Genomic DNA, 5,717 nt, shown 5'->3' with positions numbered 1-5,717 from the left:
GGGGAGGCCGGTGTCCTTGGCGCGGGGGTGGAGGCGTGCGGTGGGCCCCGCCCGGTGTCGCAGGTTATTTGATGCCGGTGCCTGGTTCTCAGCTACCAAAGGATGCTACAGGGCAGCCCGCACCCTTCTGAGCGCTGTTCAAGAGGGGAGGGCGCCAGCCGGAGGCTCCTTTCTGAGCCATCCCTCCTCAAGGTGAAGGTGAGACGTGGAGTCTTCTTCAAAAGCCATGTTTCAAAAATAAGCTGTGTGGCTTCGACTACCAAGCTTTAGAATTTATAGATTTTTTCCTTAATGGAACTTGTCAATCCCATCCAGCCACCTGAGCTAGTATGTACAGGCAGAGCACAGCTAGCAAAGCCATCTGCTGAAACTTTGTAATTGCATTTATGCGACTGTCGTTGCTGTTTCTGCACACACACATCCCGATTGCTGTGAGAAAAGGAAGAGAATGCTTTTTCCTGCTCAGGACACGTTAGGGTGGAGGAATGCCTTTAAAGGTGAAATTTCTCCATGGGTAAACATAGAACATTAATAAGTAGTAAGTTTATCAGAGTGGTGGTGCAGAAAACTAGTATAGAAATGGTTGTTTAATACGTTGTATGTTCCATTTTATTATTGTGAAGGCAATGTGTGTCTAGAAATGTATTTTACTCTCCCTGTTTCTCCTACTACCTTGCCTTGTTCTAGGTAGTGAAGCCGCATACTCCATTAATTAAGTTCCCAGACAGAAAAAGTAGTCCCAGACCTAAAAGTAAGTTATTTAATCTCTGCATACAACTTGCGCCACCTTTCTTTGCATTAACTGTTTTATATAAGAACTAGCACACAATTTTTCTGCTTCAACTATGTGACTCAACTGATTTTGAGCAGGGTTTCTGAAATAGAGTTGTTCTAGTTTGAAGGCAATGCTTTGACTCTTCAGACTCTATACAACTGTGGGAATACACGTAATGGATGCATGTCTTTATTTCTTGGTCAAGGCATATTCACAAAGATTTCCAGTGTTGTTTTTCTACTTATATATAAAGTCCCATTTTTCCAAATACTAATATTTGCGTGAAATGATTGTGCCCAAGTCAGTTTGAAGCAGCTTTAGGTATTCGGTGGTATTTGCAGAAATGATGTTGCATTTTCCTCATCTCTTCTTTCTTACTTGGAGTGTACGATGTCTGTGGTATTTAAAACCCTGATTATAGCTGGGAGAGCCATCCTACTGTACATTTTAAGAAGTGTTTCCTTGTGCTACTAATTAATGCTGAAAAAAAATTAATTCCACTACAATCTTTGACATTAATTTTTATACCTGTAGCTGTGTTGATATTTACAGGATTCCCAATATTGTTACATTTAGGCATCGAAGTTATATGAGTGATATGTTGTTTTAATATTCCTTTTGAGTCAGCAAAGCATTTGAAACTAAAGTAGGAGACGTCTTAAGAAGCTCTACGGTATAATATAGAAATACGAAATAATACAGAAATTATATCATACCACGTTATTTGCCACAGCATTATCAAATTTGTGATTTAGATTTAAGTTTCGATTATCCATTAACATTACAAAGTATCTACAATGCACATCAGTGCCACTTCTGACTTACCTGTGAACTCTTCGGGAACTATTTTCTGCGATAACCTTCTGTAAGAATTCTGTATGTTGTGCACAATTCAGCCAAATGCACCACCTCTCATGCCAATGAACTGCTTTCTCAAAAGCTTGAAAACGTGTTACTTAGCTCTTGTTTCTCGCTGCGACAGAAGACTTTTGTGACTATATCTTTTAAGTATGTTAGACTTCTCTAACTTAATCAGGTTCTGTCGTCTCATTAGTAAACTGCAATCTACCTCATCTTGCTTGAACGCTGTAGCAATAACTGCATTTCACTGTACCGGACTGTTGCTTCTGCGTAGCTCTGCAGATCAAGACTAAACTTCTAGGGACGTGGGTGTTTGAAAGGCCAGCCAAATTCTTTTACCATATTACTACTGCAACATGATGGTCTCAAACAGAGAAAGCAAAAATGTAGTAGAGACCTATCTGAGCTAAAGCAACAGCAATATTAAGTCTGGTACTTTTGAGTCTTGACTTCCGATGTTTTTAATTGCCTAATGCATCTACTCCAACTACACTTCAGACTTTGAAACATACAATAGAGGAAAATCCTTGGCAAATCTCTAGACATTTTTGTGGTGAAACAAACTTTGAGAAACGGTTTCTTGTTTCTTCATATACAAGGTGTGTTATTTCTTGAAACAAAAATACTTTGCCCCCTGTTCAGAATATGCTCCTTCTGATGGGCTCTCTTCCGCCTCGCTCTGTTTGGGACCTTCCGTTGTTCCTGAACCACCTGATCAACTTGGGGCTTTCAGACACAGTCTTTTGACTGAGAACTTCTGAATATGCCTCTCAATGGTGGCTTTTTTTTTTACCAGTGGTGGTTTGATTGCATTGCTGCGGGTGTTTGATGTCCTAATCCTGCCATTGACTCAGACTCACTGGCTAAAACTGGCTTCTTGCCTTTGTCTTCATTGATCTTGTCAGAGGCAGGAGGGAGAGGGGCAGGCAATGCTGTGGTATTTGAACTCCTCGCATTCTTTGATTTATCCAGTCTTGATGCTGCTTACTTTATAATTATATAGTCCCTCTGTCCCAGCTGTTTAGATGTTGCATTTGTCTTGCTCATTTTTCAGGAGCACTGAGAGGGACTTCTTGTGGAAGCATTCTGCTTTATCAGGTGTTTTAACCTTCTATAGAGGTCTGAGTGCTTAAGTAAACATGTTGCTGTGAGACCCCATCCTGCCTGGTGGGGTAATTGCATACTTCCATCGTAAAATCAGCCACGGTGGGACAGACTTAAGGTTCAGAATGCTGACTTTGACAACACTTTTGTCATCTGTTCTTCTATCCTCAAACTCAAGGCACCTTCTCTAATGTGACTTCCTTAAGCCTAGCTCCTGGCCCTCATCTGTGAAGTACTTCATGCACTCCTTGGTCTCTTCATTTCATGAACATTGATTGCTGATGCCTGATATTTGGTGGTCATTCTGTAGATCAGTAACTAAATCTGATATGATGCCATTTTGTAATATTAAAAATGGGTACAACATTGCTTTGCATGTTGTGGTAAGTCATAGTTGTGAACTTCATCCTTCTGTAAGTCTCTACCTCTTTTTCACTTGTCTGTCTTTACAGTTACAGTAAACAAAAAGCATCATGTCAGTGGATCTTAGTTATTTATCTTAGTTATCTTTCTACATAATTGCCTTCACACACACACATTTATGATACGTTGTGAATTTTCTGTAAGTACAGCTTCACAGTGAAAAAGCCTTTGTTAGGATACATGCTGATTTATCTTCTGTTTCCACATCAGTATTTCTGCCACTCAAACATGCTTATTCCACTGTCAGAATTTTTTCACTATGCTATTGATATATTTAACAACAATAAAAACAGGTTATGAGAAGAAGAGTGTCTTAATTCTGTTAAGTATTTGTTATAATGAAGAAAATTGTCAATAACTGGTAACTTTTATTGGCTGCTCATTAATTAATTTTACAGTCTTGTTATATTTCTGCAAATGGTTTTGCAATCTGGGTTTCAGTACAGGAATCTCTACAAGCAAGTGTGCCATCTCTCCATGCTTCGAAAGCACAGGAGTCTGTAGGAGGCAGATCACCGGCATTTCAAAGTAATTCACCTGTTAGTAGAGTACAAGGTACTCCAGACACTTCTGAATTAGCAAGAACCTTACCTCAGAAATACAGAAGGAAACTTATGTCAGATGAAGAGATTGAATATATTCAAGTAAGTTTCATTTATTGGTGTGTATTGTTTGTATCTACCTAGCATTTACCTTATTTCTACACCTTCAAAGTTTCAAGTATGGTATTGCATTGTAATTCGTGGTAGGGGTGCGCTCCCAGCTTTCATAGCTTTGATGCACTATACCCAAACTACAGATTCTTAATACACAAGGTACCCAACTCTTGCTAATTAGTAGCTTGTGGTATCGCTGAGTAGAGAGATACGGACTTAAAACAGACATGCAGATAGCTAACGACAGTCATAGCCTACGTTAATCACCATCGCTACCGGTTTTGTAACAGCTGTTTAATGTGTAATTTGAATGTGCGGGGCAGGAGCACAGGAATCTGCTCATAGACCAGCAAAGGCTATTACCAGGTGATTGAAGTCCAAAATATTTTTCTCAAACTAGTTTTTGTAAGTTGTTTATTAGTAAGTTAACTCTTGTATTTCTAGAGTGGAAACATTTTATTTCTGCAATATTTGCGAATATAGCATTTTACATGAAAGGCAAGAAAAACCTGCTTTTGTTCTGTAACAATTCTCAGCTGTAAACACTGATGCTTAAAAAGGGAGAACGCACAAAATTTGAAGAACTTGTGAGAAGGGTGTGAGTTTGAAATGAAAAGACGCTTGCATAGCTTTGTTAAATGATAAGGACACCTACAGTGTAGTCACGTTAGTAGAGGAAATCAGTTTTCCTGCATGTATGTGGGTAAGGTATTATAATTAGAAATCAAATTAGTTATTTTCCATAATAATACACTTAACTTCTAGCATAAATTTTCTAACGGCGAGGTAAGTTGTAAAATAATTTTGTTGGCAAAATAATGAATTGAATACCTTTCCGATTTCTCATAAATATTGTAATGGCTTACCTTGGCCTTGTTTTTACTTTGCACTTTGGAATTTGGGCAGTGAAAATAACTCCAAAGCTACTGCTGTGTTTGCCAGACCTTTCTAAAGTGAGTAAGAGCCAGGTTTCTTCAGAGTGGGAGGAGTGGAAGCAGCTGTAATTGTAGGGTGCAGGTGTTGATCTTTCTGTATTCTCCCCTGAAAAAAATAGAGCTGTTACTGGTAGATGCTGATATTTGACACGCTGTGCATGTTCTTATATGGATTAAAATTCAATGTATAAATCAGAAATTAAAACTAGAACTCTGTTATAACAGGGCAAAAGAAGATTTGATTTCCATTTCCTGTTCTTTTAGTGGAATATATTTAACTGTCCGCTTTTCTTTTACAGCGTGGAGGCCCAGAATAAGTATGGGCAATGGTTCATTGGCCGCTGTTGAAGAATAAAGCATTGTGTTCACAATAAAGGCGTTTCCTTAATATTATAAGTGATTGGATACTAATAGCTTTAATAAAAACCCATATGAAGGGTGAGAAGGTTGACACAACACGCTGTATCTTAATTTGTGATTGAGAAGGATTTTCTGTTGATGGCTAACTAGCAATTGAATATACTTGATGTCCACACCATTAAAGTATTTTTCTAATTAGCCATTTGCAAACTTGACGGTAGAACTGAGTCGTTTTATTTTTCTACTTAGAAAGATTCGGATGTCTCGCCGGGAGTGATTGTACGGCAGGAAAGGGGCGCTGGAGTGTTCCCGGAGGTTATGGGGACACTGGTGGCTTTAGCGGTTACACGGCCTGGGCGGGGCAGTGGCGCGGGGCCGTTTCCCCCGAGTATCGGATCGGAGGTCGGGAGCAAAACGAAAACGGGTTCTTCGGGGGCAGTTTAAGCGGGTGCCTGAGGCAGTGTAAGCGGGTGCCTGTTTCAGCGGACAGCCCTCCGCGTCCGGCTGCAGTTACACGTCCGCAGCGCGCCAGATCTGAAGGCTCCGTTCTTCATAAGACGGTAGCGAGGAGGCCTCAGCTACGGCCTTCGACGCGCGGCCGGC

The 5,717-nt window shown here is 40.1% G+C and overlaps 1 long non-coding RNA gene across 1 annotated transcript; it reads left to right on the top strand.

Moving 5' to 3' along the window:
* The first annotated feature begins 685 nt into the window (after positions 1 to 685).
* LOC104072112 lies at positions 686 to 5,316 on the top strand. The gene is made up of 3 exons (XR_683598.1): positions 686 to 751; positions 3,605 to 3,807; positions 5,054 to 5,316. It is a non-coding gene; the product is annotated as an uncharacterized LOC104072112 (long non-coding RNA).
* Positions 5,317 to 5,717: the final 401 nt, after the last annotated feature.

Source organism: Fulmarus glacialis, unplaced genomic scaffold (genome assembly GCF_000690835.1).
Source record: "Fulmarus glacialis isolate BGI_N327 unplaced genomic scaffold, ASM69083v1 scaffold28530, whole genome shotgun sequence".
NCBI classification, from domain to species: domain Eukaryota; kingdom Metazoa; phylum Chordata; class Aves; order Procellariiformes; family Procellariidae; genus Fulmarus; species Fulmarus glacialis.
Note: the sequence above shows the minus strand (reverse complement) of the source record. Positions and strands in the feature narration are given on the sequence as shown.